This window comes from Eubalaena glacialis, chromosome 11, assembly GCF_028564815.1.
Source record: "Eubalaena glacialis isolate mEubGla1 chromosome 11, mEubGla1.1.hap2.+ XY, whole genome shotgun sequence".
NCBI lineage: Eukaryota > Metazoa > Chordata > Mammalia > Artiodactyla > Balaenidae > Eubalaena > Eubalaena glacialis.
The window spans coordinates 90,594,223-90,607,263 of record NC_083726.1 but is presented as its reverse complement, the minus strand read 5'-3'; the positions used below and the strand labels follow the sequence as shown (position 1 = coordinate 90,607,263).

At 43.8% G+C, this 13,041-nt stretch overlaps 1 protein-coding gene and 1 pseudogene across 6 annotated transcripts in view; one reads left to right on the top strand and one right to left on the bottom strand.

The window, feature by feature from the left end:
• The window catches only part of SINHCAF (SIN3-HDAC complex associated factor), a 28,867-nt gene extending 17,096 nt beyond the window's left edge, over positions 1-11,771 (bottom strand). Inside the window, exon 1 of one of the 6 annotated variants that reach the window (XM_061205583.1) lies at positions 11,504-11,771. The gene's annotated coding sequence lies outside the window, so the exon portion shown is untranslated. Of the gene's footprint in view, positions 1-4,443; positions 4,486-9,182; positions 9,375-10,684; positions 10,773-11,177; positions 11,352-11,503 lie in introns of those variants that run through there. The other 5 variants (XM_061205584.1, XM_061205587.1, XM_061205586.1 and 2 more) reach the window with 5 other exon arrangements.
• LOC133101721 (uncharacterized) lies at positions 10,289-11,141 on the top strand (annotated as a pseudogene).
• Positions 11,772-13,041: the final 1,270 nt, after the last annotated feature.

The following is a 13,041-nucleotide window of genomic DNA, read 5'->3' as shown; positions in this document are numbered from 1 at the left end:
TACAGCAAGAAAGGCCAGTTCATTCCATTAATACACAGACCAAATCCTATTACAACAGACTCCTATCTCTACCCTCACAATCCCCTTCTCTCCACAAATAAACATGCCATCAAAACTATACAAAAATCGGATCATCTCCAAGATATGAACTACTTTTACTGAAGCTGGATTTGACCAAGAAGCCAGAGTTTGTGCCAGTTATCATGCTGGCAAGCTGCTAAGAAATACTAGGGCTACCGCTAGGTACTGAGGCTTTCCTTTTCATCAGCAGCTATTGTGAATCAACTGTTCATCTTCAGTATTTGTTGTTGTTGGGGATCTCCACAAAACTTACCCCATAGTACCAGTGAAACAATCCATTCTTCAGCTTGAGGATATTCTTCTTAGACATCAGAAAAAATATAATAGCCTGATATCTTCTGATTGATAACCTTTTATGTAGTTCTGCAACCTTTTTTTCCTGACAAAATTCTTCTGCCTAAACATCTGAGTGGGGTCTAAATCCTAGGGTTCACCCTCTTCCAAGCAGTGCTAAATGCAGTAAGGAGGCAGGCACTTGTCCTAATGCAGCACACAAGTAGCGCATGAGCCTTTTAACGGATGATTACTTAATAAACCTATTAAACCTTTTCTGAGCTTATTCCTGCACTTGAGAGGTACCTGGGAATCTGCAGCAAATACACAGGGGTTTCATTTTGGGCTTTGTTTACAGCAACCCAGTTAAGCAGTGGTTGGTGTTTAGCCATTTTGAGCTCTGGGGAACTCAGAGATTAACTGAAAATATTTTCACAAAATCTACAGACCCACTAATGTTTTAAAAAACAAAAAACCTTACCTAATCTCTGGGAAAAAACTAAGGACACAAACTGGCTCTGAAACCAAGTTACTTTATATATTTGAGAAGGTAGTGGGTGAGCATGGCACAATTTGATTTTAAACTTGGAATTTCTGTTATCTCAACAAACCGGGTGGTTCTTTAGAATACTTCTTTCCTATAATACCGAATCACTATGTTGTATACCTGAAACTAACATAATATTGTGAATCAACTTCAATTTTAAAAAAAGAATATTTCTTTCCTAATCCCACATTTGTGCAATATTAAATGATCCCTCCAGAACAATCTATTTTATCTGTTCAAATTATTTGTGATTTTTGCATCTATTCTTATAGATGTCACATCACTCAGCAGTGTTCTAATAGAAGGAAGCTAATACCATCTGCTTCCTAATTGATGAACAGTTACAGATGAGAGTATACCCCGTACAATCTCACCCTTAAGCATGTATTTGCAGAAGGCAGAAGAAAATTTACCTTTGAGATAAAGGCAAAAATCAGAAAGAAGTAAAATGCTGATTAAAAACCGTCATTTGCCTTCTAAAATTAGATAGTAGTGATAGCTGCAAAACTCTAAATACACTAAAAGCCACTGAATTGTACACTTTAAAGAGTTAATTTTATGGTACATAAATTATATCTCAATAAGCTTGTTTTTAAAAATAAAAAGACTGGGCTGGGAATTCTCTTATTGCCTTTATTCATCTTTGTAACCTCAGCACCTAGAATAGTGCCAATCATGTGGTATGTACTCAATAAATGTGTTGATTAAACTTTTTTAAAAAGCTGTCATCTGTATAGCACTTCATGTTTTATAAAGCACTTTCATTGACATTAGTTCTTTATCTACTGTCAGCCAAAAAGCCACAAATTTTTTTCAATACTGTAACAGTTAAAGACAAATGAACCATGCTGAAATTACTGTTCTGTCCAATTTAATTCAATCTCCCCAAATTAAAAAGATTAAAGTTAATAGCTAAGTCAGCAAAAGCCGTAAGAGAAATAACTGTAATTATATGAACAAATAGCATACATAGACAACAATGTGAATTTTTAAAATGCAACAATCAATTCTAAACATTTGTTTTGATTGATTTACTGGAGTTTCTTCCACTTTAAAACTTCCAAAAAGTTGATCATAAAAATTCAGTGATCGGGCTTCCCTGGTGGCGCAGTGGTTAAGAATCCACCTGCCAATGCAGGGGACACAGGTTCGAGCCCTGGTCCGGGAAGATCCCACATGCCGCAGAGCAACTAAGCCGGTGCACCACAACTACTGAGCCTGGGCTCTATAGAGCCCGTGAGCCACAACTACTGAGCCCGTGTGCCACAACTACTGAAGCCCACGTGCCACAACTACTGAAGCCCATGTGCCACAACTACTGAAGCCCACGTGCCACAACTACTGAAGCCCACGCACCTAGAGCCCGTGCTCACAGCAAGAGAAACCACCACAATGAGAAGCCCACGCACCACAACGAAGAGTAGACCCCGCTCGTCGCAACTAGAGAAAGCCCACGCGCAGCAACAAAGACCCAACGCAGCCAAAAATAAAATAAATAAATTTACCTTTAAAAAGAATTCAATCATCAACTTAATGAAAGGATGGGAAATGCAACCTTAGTGTTGGACAAGGAAAGGCTGAAGTAACCACTGTTTATCAAGATACAAAAGAGCCAATTCTAATCTGATCTAATGAGATTATGAAGCCAAAGAGTAGGGATGATGTCTTACTACACTTAATTCGGCACACATAAGGTAAGTTTACTGAGTACAGTACAATATAAATGGGAAAGAAATCTTCACAGCCAATAGTGAAGGGATGCTATTTAAGAAAAGTTTTCTGATAAATAGCTTAAAGGTGATGTCTTACAATTTTTAATAATACCAAATACCTGATTTTAAGTTCCAACTAAGAAACAGTATGAAGAATCGTGAAATGCAAATTTTAGAGCTTCTAGTACCCTTTTTAATATGGAATTAGGAGACAGTGAGGTGAAGAACCTAATTCTGAAGAGTATTTTCTTGTCTTTCAAATCTTATAAGGGTGTGATTTTAACATTTAGTAAAATGGAGAGGGTTCTTATTATGATAAATGTAACATGTATTAGGCTCACCTTAGTTGGTATGTATGCTTTGAAGGACACCAAGAGTTCCTCCAATGTAATAACTTACCCAATTTTACTTTCTAGATTCCTTCTGGGTAGTAAAGTCTTTCTTATATTCAAAAATACCTTTCAAAACTCAAAATGCCACTGGATGGACTAGATAGATTGAAGAAAACAGAGAGAAGTAAGTATGCCAAGGATGATAAATCAGCTTTACAGTTAACTTCACAACTTGTCCATGCCATCTTGAGAAGTGAAATTCTGATGCACAAATTAGGGGTGCAACCTCCCAAATTAAAGCATTCCTAAATTAAAGTGATCTTAGTTTTCAACAGACCAAAACCCTATAGCTTCTAATCATCACTTTTTCTCTCTAAAATCCAAATGACCTAGACCTTTAAAAAAAAAAAATACATAAGATATTGGAAGCAACCTAAATGTCCATGGATTCTCAGACTGGTTAACGTATGGTGTCTTCATACTACAGGATACCCTTTCAGCCCTTAAAAAGATGGCAGTAGTTCTACGACATGTGCAGGGAGGGAACTTTTATCCAAGGTATATTGTTATACAGTATAATCCTATAGTATGTTTTTAATGAGAACTTAAATACACAAACTGGCTTTTTAAAATAGATTTTTAAAAACTAGTAAACAGCAGTTGCCTCTGAAGGGTACAAGAATGAAGGAGGCTTACTTTCACTTTACTCCCTTCCATACTGAAATTTTTTTTAATCAAGAGCACCACACCCCAAAACCTTAGTTATCATCACATATCTTGACTTAACTAAAGAGGAATCTGAAAAAGCCCAGAGAGTTTAAATAAACTTCCTCAAAGACATACAAAGAGACACGCATTAGGAAATATATTCCACAGGAGAGAGTACAGAATAGACTAGTAAAATCAGAATAGACAGAACAGAATGGGAAGGAAACTGCAGAGAGGAGACAAGCAAAAGATTTGTAAAGTGGGAAGGAAGCAGTGGTGAACAAAGACAAAAGGAACCAAGCAACCAAAGACAACTTTGAAGTGAAGGAGATGTATTCTTTAGACCTGAACTTTAAATGGCAGGATGATGGGAAATGAAGAGAAATAAATACGAAAAAACACTCATGATCAAAAGTTATGGGCAACCTTGAGTTCTTGGAACTAGTAATGCTACCCTCGACACCATTTTAGTCAACGGTACGCTATCTTTAATCACATATAAGTACAGGACCCAGTAAACACTAACAGTGTAACTGGAGCAACACTCTTCACAAAGGGTCAAATAGGATTGAGCGTTTTGTGTTCTCCTCCTGCTAGGCCACTTGCATGCAGTATTCCCCTACAAGGAGACATGTTTCTGCAGGGCTTAAGGAAAGCCATGGGGCAATTAAACACTACTATTTCCTCTCACCTACTTCTAGTAGATACCAACCCACATCCCAACACCAAAGGTTCTGAATTTACTTTACTGATTCACTTTTTTAAGTGAAATTTAAAAATTTAAACCTACCTGGAGGAAAACTGAAAAAGAGGTGATGGATCCCCACTTGTTCGCCAATAGCTTCTCCAAACATGTACCCAGCCTGAGAAATTATATGGTAAAATATTTATACAGTGGTGCCTATGGAATCCACGTTAGCAGAATCTAGAACTCCTACAGGAAAGGGGTCAGACTCAGAAATAAGTGTTCAGCTGAAGTAGCACAGGTTAAAAATAAAAATCACAAATCCAGGTCTGAGTTTTAGATAGTATAAAAAAATCCCATTTTGACAGTGTTAAAAAAAAAACTGGGTATCCCAATACCAGATTAAGAGAGATTCCAGTGGATGGGAAAGTTAAAGGTTGGGAACATAGTATTTATTTGCTTTTAAGAGATGATTATCAGTAAGAAATATAACTATTGTGAGTGTGGTGAAGAAGGCACTATGAGTCAAGTTGGAGTCTATTTCTGCTTTTGTCTTTACAAGTAAATACGAAGTCACTTAGAATTTTACTTCTCCCTTTGTAATATTAGGGTGAAATCTCACTTCTACTTCCCAGGGATGCTGTGAAGCAAGAGTATGAAAATATCAGTGTATGGACACCATTTATTTCCTTAAATTTATAAGACTTGCACATTATAGAAATATAAACTCTATCTGTCCCAAGACATGCACAACAAATTAAAATGAAGGTAGAATCTTGATTTCTGGAGGTTTTCTTTTAAGACCAGGTTTGTGGGAAAAGAGAAACTTAGCATTTTCAGAGAGACTTTTAAGTTCATGAAACTAGACCATATTCCTTTCAGTGAAGCTTGTTCTCCCATTTTCAAGTTTGACAAAAATGTGAAGAAAGCACACACCTGGTCTAACCCAAACCTCAGGAAAGTTCCTTAAGCTCTCTGAAGCACCAATACAAGAACTGGCAGTCCTAACCTTTAAATGCCCTAAATTGATTATATAGTCTTCTCTTCCAAACACGCTCCTCCTGTGTTCACCGATCTTGGTTATCATCCATCCATACAGTCACACAAAAAATCTGCAAGTCAACTAGGCTCTCTCTTCTCATCCTCTGCATGGTCCCCACCATGTCCACGATGAAATCCTTAGAAAATCTGCTTCTTCTTTCACTTCTCTGGTTCATGCCCCTTCCATCCCCATTGCCTGTTTGTCCCTCATTATGGTGTTTGAACACCTGTCAGAGCCTCATAACTGACTTCCCTGCACCCTTCAGACAGGCGGTATCTTCCTAAAGTTCAAATGTTAATATCCCTTCCAAGGTACCAACACTGGCTTCAGGATATATCCAAACTCCTTGGCAAGAAATTCAAAGATTTTCAGGATCTAGTCCTGACTACCAGCTGCTCCCAACTTAGAATTCTGATATTCCAGGAGTATCAAACCAACTTAAATAACTAGCCGCATCTCTACTTAGGCTCCTATTTTTGTCTAAGATGGTTTCTCCTCCATCCCCTTAACCTGAGAAATTCTTTAAGGATTATATCTTTTTACAAAACCTTTCCATAGCTAACAAACACACCAGAACTTGTTTAATGTGTTATTTCCTCTACTCAATGATAAACTGTAACAGGGCAGAAACTAAGTTATATTACAACCAGGTGCTGAATGTACAAAGTATACAAAACTGGGTGGAACTTGCTAAGAAGAGTGGGGTAGCCAAAACTGATGTTTTGAATGGTGTCATTTTTCTTTAACATTTAGTCTGTAGACTTTTGTATAAAAAAATTGTGAGCTTTTAAGATTTCCAGGAAATGTAAACCAAATGAATTACTCTAATTAGAAAAGATTAATAGTAAACAAGTCAATGCTTTCATAACAACTGGTAGAAAAAATATTTCTTGCTGATTTCAAGCAGGCACGTGGAGAGGAAGGGAAGATTAGGAGAATACTGTGCGGAGAAATGAATCGCAAAATGAGAGCTATTTAAACTCAGCATATATTAACACCAACCAAATTTAAAAAACATTAATCCAAACTTATAGTACGTGAAAACAACTAAATATTAAGCTAGAAATGAATTATTTTAGTTCAACTGCAACTTTTGTACTTGAATATATAATAGCAAATGTGCCTGTGACTTCCATATTTCTAGTACAAAAAGAAAACTTTGCTCCCTTGAAAATACACTCCCTTCTTTTGCATTAGCTGCATTTCCAGATCATTTCCATAATACAGAAAACCTTAGTTGCAGATTCAATTAAAAGAGAAACTGAAAAAAAAGAGAAAGAAAGAAACTGGAGAACCAAAAGACAACAAAATATTTTCACTTTATAACAGGACACTCTTGTGGACAAATCAGGAAGAAAGAAAATAGCACATTCTAGATTTCCACAGGACTTTTTGATGTAAAGTGGTTGAATCAGAATTGGATTGGCAACCAGGAGTTGAAGGCAGTGTATTCCTAGAACCAGTTTCTGAAGGTGGGGGAGAGGCCAAAGACATTCATTCTTTCCACTCATCATTTACTGAATTACTTCCTCCAGCAAGGAAACTGATCCAGGCCTCAGTTTTGTCTTCTGTAAAATGTCTACTTCCCAAAGTTGTCAGGACAATAGTCAGTATTTACCAAGCACATGATTTGCTTATTTATATCCCCAAGAACCAGGTATTATTATTATTATTGCTATTCTGCAGGTGACAAAATTTGACTACAAAATGACTTACTTAAGATGATCAAGTCTTTGGAACCTAGGCATTTCAACCCCAGAGACTTCTGAACAACTAACCTAGTGCCTCAACAAATGTGTTCCCCTCCTTCTTAACCAATGATATTCCCAGCACTGCTTAGGGAAAAAAGGAAAACATCATACTTTTAAAGCAACCTACTATGTGCCTGGCACAGTAAATTAATTTGTCCTTACAACAGCTTATGAAGTTGGTTTAGATTTCAAATAAGCTTAAGCTTTCCCCAGTGAAAAACTTATTTTACATGGAAAACCATTCTCAAATTGCTTTTTTGACATAAATCTGCCTGAGTTTGAGCCTCATGAGCCAGGTTTTCCCAGGGCCTGATTACAACTCTGGGAAAAAATTGATCATCCAGGTTCCAGATATACAGAATTAATAGTACTGTGCAACAGCAGCGTTGAGGCCCACAAAGGTTCTAGAATATACTATGTATTGAACTTTTCAACTCCAATCTCTTGCAAAAGTAATGCAAAAAGCGAAGGCAGCAGAGACCTTGTCTGTGTCTTTCCCAGTCTCAACTCATTTACCTTTATAAACCAAATCTCTGCTGCACATTTCATCTGATATTTAAAACAAAAACCCTTAAGATATTTTATTTGAAATTTCCCAGAATATTGAAATTCTAGCTGTAACTCGGCTATAAAATACTAATTAAGAAAAACAAATCAAAGAATTTCACAGTGTATTTGCAAAGCTCTTCATATGCATTTTATTTTATTTATTTTTTTATGCTGCAAACATTTTAACGATTATTGTTGAGCATACATTTTGGAAATTTTTTTACTTCAAACTGCAACAAGTTAAATAAATGTTTATAATATAGAAAGAAAATACAACCAAAAGTAAAACTTGCTTTAAGTGTGCCTTGCCTCATATGCATTTTAAATACCTGACCCAGAGAAACAACTGCCCAAAGCCAAAAAGTTATTAAATCCGAAGTTTCTCATTCTCTCGGGGAAAATGTTTATTTAATAACAAAACAATGACAGCACAAAACTGATTTCAATTTGTATGGATGTTTTGGTTTGTGTGGGCATGGCATCTCAGGATATTATTATTTTTCGGTAATGACCACTTTTAGATTCTAGCCCTTAAACATGGTCAAAATGCAGGAGAAATCAGGAAAGAAGCAACAGACGTGGTGCTGCTTATCGGATGTCTAGACTGCAGGCAAACCCCAAATACCAAAGAAGCATCCATGTGTCAAACCAGCATAATTTCTGAGCTATGCCTGGGGCCACATACCAAAAAAAAAAAGTTAGCTCGGAAAGAAAATCTAAGAGGGGTAACCAGAAGGTCAACCCCAGTTCACAGGAAATATGAAGCAGCTAGCGGGGATCGCTAGCCATTACCTTGTGTCAACCCCTGAGCAGCTTCCTCCCCAGTCCCCATAGAAAATCTCCAAGAAAGGCCTAACTCCTACGTGCTAGCTTCTTCAAGGTCGTCCAAAGATAACGCCCGGAACATTGAGCCAAGCATACCTTTAGGGCCAAGGAAGATTCCCCCTTCCCCAAACCATTATATAAATACTTTAAATGCCATCGGGCTTTTCTCCAAGTCCACCAGAAATAAACTCCCAGAATTTAATTTATATTCAGCAACTAATATACGTGTTCGGTTTTGCAACATAAATTATTAAAGGGCTTTTCAAGTCAGGCAAACTCCAGTTCAAAAACAGGTGCTTTCAGAGCACTTTTAATGACAAGGTCAAATTCATCTTTTTAATTACTAGGAGGAAAGGGGGTGTAGTTTTCTTAAGCTTCCTTAGCACAACGTGAGAGAGGAGTGCGGGGGGAAGGACGGCTGGGGAGAAACTGTCTCGCCCCAGGTTGATGTTTGACTAAACAGTAATTCCTGGTCTTCCGGGTGCTTGGAGTAATCGAACGTTAGAGCGAGAAAACAAAAACAAAGAAACCTACTAGGGTCAGAGTTACGAGAACTCTGCACCGCCCTACCACCCCCAAGAAGCCACCCCCCCCAACCAAACCAGCCCTCGCCCCAGCCGGCCCCCCTCCCACACGTAAGCACACAAAGACGAGAGCTGCACGCACGATTCACCCACAGTCCTCACTTCCCTTTGTAGGACAACCGGAGCCCCGAACTTCCCCGCGGTGGTTTTTCGGGTGTCGTCGGGGCTGGGCCCCCTGCACTTGCGGGCCGCGGCTCGGCTGTGGAGGAGGGGTGCTCGCCGCGCTCGCCGGTTTCCCCGAAAGCAGCAAAATGCCTCCCCGTCCCGCCCCGGTTCTCCGCGGTCGCCCCAGGCTGCGCTTCCCCACCCTCCCCGGGCACGCGGCGACGGCCGAGACAGAAGCAACCAGGCAGCAAAGAGAACCGCTCCCTGGCGGATCAGTGGGTAAACACAGCAACTGGGGTTGGAAGGAAAGTTCCCGCAGAGAGCTGCCCGCCGGGGCGGGGCGGGGGCGGCGACGGCGACGGCGGCGGCGGCGGCGGCGGCGGGAGGGAAGCGCGTCTCCCGCCGCCGCCGCCTCCCTCACCTGCGCCGGAACAACGGGCCCCGCGCCCGCCCGCCCACCCGGCCGGCCCGGCGCCTCCCGCAGGCCGCGCCTCCCGCACGCTGCGCTGCCGGGGCTTGTTCCTCCTCATGGCTTTGCCCTGACGTAATTCAAACATGGCAACAGTTCGACTTCAAAGGCAGATCCACAGACCTCCCAGACGCAGGCTTCGGCCCCGGGGAAAGGGCCGAGCCCTCGCGGCCGCGCTCTCCCGCGCCCTCGGCCGTCGCGGCACCCGGCGCCGGGGCTCCAGCGCCGGGCCCCGACTGCCGCCCCTCGGCCGCCCGCCGCGCGGAAGCACGCCGCCTCCCCCGCGCACCGGCACCGCACCGCGCACAAGTAGCGCCGCCAAAGTTTCCCCGCGAGGGCCCGAGGGACAAAAAGCCCCTCCCGAAACTCGTCCGAACTTCGGGGGGGCCCAGCCCGCCCGGCGGCCGCCCTGAGCGCCGGCCAGGCCCGCACCGGCACATGCAGCTCTTTGTTTTCTGTCCAGCCGGGCGCTGCCTACGTGCAGCCTCAGGGACGTGGGATTGTTTCTCAGGGGGAGACACTTAACGACCGCCCAGGGGAAGGGTCCGGACCCCGCGCCCTGGGACTCCGGGGCTAGTCCCGGCGTCCTCCCCTAGCAGCAGGCCCATTTAATCGAAGTTTTGCAATGTCCTTGATAAGAAACGCCCGGATTCCCCGCCCCGCACCGGCCGAGAGTTGGCGACTTTCACTCTGCTTTTTAAACTGGCAAGACGCCATCATCAGCAAGTCACATTGTCCTGCCGGCCGGCCCCGACAGCGCCCGCATCTCCCGGCTGACCGCGAGCCGGACGCTCAGCCGGACCCCCGACCAAACCCGGGTCGCAGCCCCAGCACGTGGTCTGTCACGCTCGGCACAAAAAGCAGTGCCCTCCGGAGTTCCCGCACTCCTCCGGCTCAGTCAACGCCGCTGCCTCCATCCCGGAGTCAACTCGGCTCCGACTGGCCATCTTAAGCCGCGCACGGTCGCCCTAGAGAGCGCCGCGGCGCCCACATCTACGCTACAGGTGAATAAATTGCGAACCAAAGTTGAGGCTCCACAGACACCCCGGACGCCCGTGCTGACTGGGCGCGGCCCGAGGAGAGGCGTCTGCTAGCCGGGGCCGCTTCCGAGCAGCCGCGTGTTGCTCATTGTCGCATCCGCATCCCTCCGGAGTTGGGCGGACAACGCCACCCGCGTGCACTCGGGCCACGCCGACACCGACCCGAAAGGCCGATTTAAACGCCCTCCGCCCGCCAGCTCGCAAGTAGGCGGCAACTTAGTTTTCGAGCGAGGGGCGTTCATTGTCCACCCTCATAACAACACGCGCGGGGGCCGCAAGAAACTAAAGCACGAGGTCCAACAACGGCGGCCGGCCACTCCCGGGCGCGCGCCCACGCGGGTGCACCGACCCGGGGCCCCTGCGCAATCGCCAGCAACTCCTTTTCGCTCGGGCCTTTCAGCCACCGAACTCCTTGTCGCCAGCGAACACTGCGGCTGAGAAAAGTCATTGTCACCTTCAACGTGGATCCCTCACCTCCGGCGATTCCTCACTCCTTTCCAGGCTCCACTCACTTCCCCCACCTCAAGACTTTCGGTTTGCCTCAGATACCCTCCCGAATTGAAAAGGACACACTAAACATGCAGATACAAAAGAATCTGAGGTCTGAAGATCACGAAAACAGCGCTCCCAGCAATGCCATCTCCAAGACAAAACTTCCTGTGTGTATATAAATGTGTGCGTGTGTGTCTGTGGAAGGAAGGGGGAGGTGGTGAGGTGAGGTGAAAAGAGAAAAAAAGCCACTCTTAAATCAATGCCTCGTGAGACAGTTTTGCACCACAGCAATGTTTCGAGTCACTCACCTGCCAAAAGCAGACGTTCCACGCGCAATAACGTTCCCGAGGTGCGGAGTGCACGCCAAGCCAAGCCCACCTCCAAACGCTCCCTCCTCCTCAACTGCCTTGTCTAGAAAGATTGTCTTCTGCAGTTCTGCAGTTGCTACCGCTGGCGCGGAAGGTGTAGATTCCGCTTTCCCTCTGCGCACGCGCGGCTCCTGGTACAAAATTCTCCTGAATCGAACTTATTTGCATACGGGCGCGCGCGCGTCGATGGCTGGGAGGGGAGAAGGCCCGGCGGGCGCGCGCGCTCCCGAGGCCTCTATTGTCCTTTTAAGGGGAGAAGCGCCGCGGCGCGGGAAACGAGGCGGCCAGAGAGAAACGGGGGCGGGGACTGCTTACTACAGCTGACGTCACGTAAACAAACGCCCCCTGGCTGGAGGCGGTGGCCAAGGGGGCGTGGCGGGATGGGAAAGGCGGAAAGGTTAGCAACCCAGGGAGAACACTAGACTGCGTGAAGTGCTTTCCTCTCTGAAGCTCTTCAGGCGCACCGTTTCGCGTTGAAAAATAGTTTTGAAAACTGTTTTTGCAAAATGCTCACACCTGTGCCCGGTTTCTGGCCTGAAGTGACAGGGGAGGTGGTCTTGCAAGCATCCACACTGAGTTTATACGTTTCCCACATTTGCTAAATTTTGTTTGAAAATGGGTTTTTGAATCTTTTTTCCTTTTTAATTTTCTGGGGCCAGAAGAGGTTTGTCTTTCTTGCAGTTTTAATGAGTCTTTTAGTAAAGTCCCATTTTGACACTCTATCCATTCACTAACTCCTGTCTGCCCTCCTCAAACAGTAACCCAACCCATAACAATCCAATTTTCTTCTCCACTTCGGCCTTAAGATTTCAAGCCTGAGTTGAACGGTTGTTGATTTCCGTGGGAACAGTGTCGCTTTCCTAAAAGACTAGTTAGTGGAAAGCCAGTAATCTAGGGACGTGCATACCATCTCCAGCTGCTGGTAAAGTGTGTTCCACTCACCCAGAAATAATACTACCAACTGGTGGTCTTGGGAATTGAAAAAGTAGCCATGCTTCTTGCCTCAGGAGGGGAAAAAAACTGAAAAACTGAAATCTTCTCAGATTGGTAAGTGAAAAATGACTGTGATACACCTTTATTCCCAGAACACATCTAACACCAACAGGCTGAGACCCTGACTTAATGATAGAGGGACATGGGGAGAGAGGAAGGATGTTTTTCCCAGAAACTTGATATTGGTCCCAGGATACAAAAGTGTGGACATCAACCATAAAACTTAATCATCTGCTGACAAGTTTCACTGCTTTCACTGTAGTGTCAACAATATGGATTTAAATATATACTTCTGAAATGCTAATTTAATAGGACAGCCAATTCCTAGTACATACAAGACAAATCCACTTCTGAATTCTTCAACTAACGCTTCTTTTTTTCTTTAAGCTCTGTAGCATACTATTTCTGTAACTGTATATGAAAACGATATATTACATACCTGCAAAGTAGAAAAACACTGACACCTCTCACTAAAATGTGAGCTC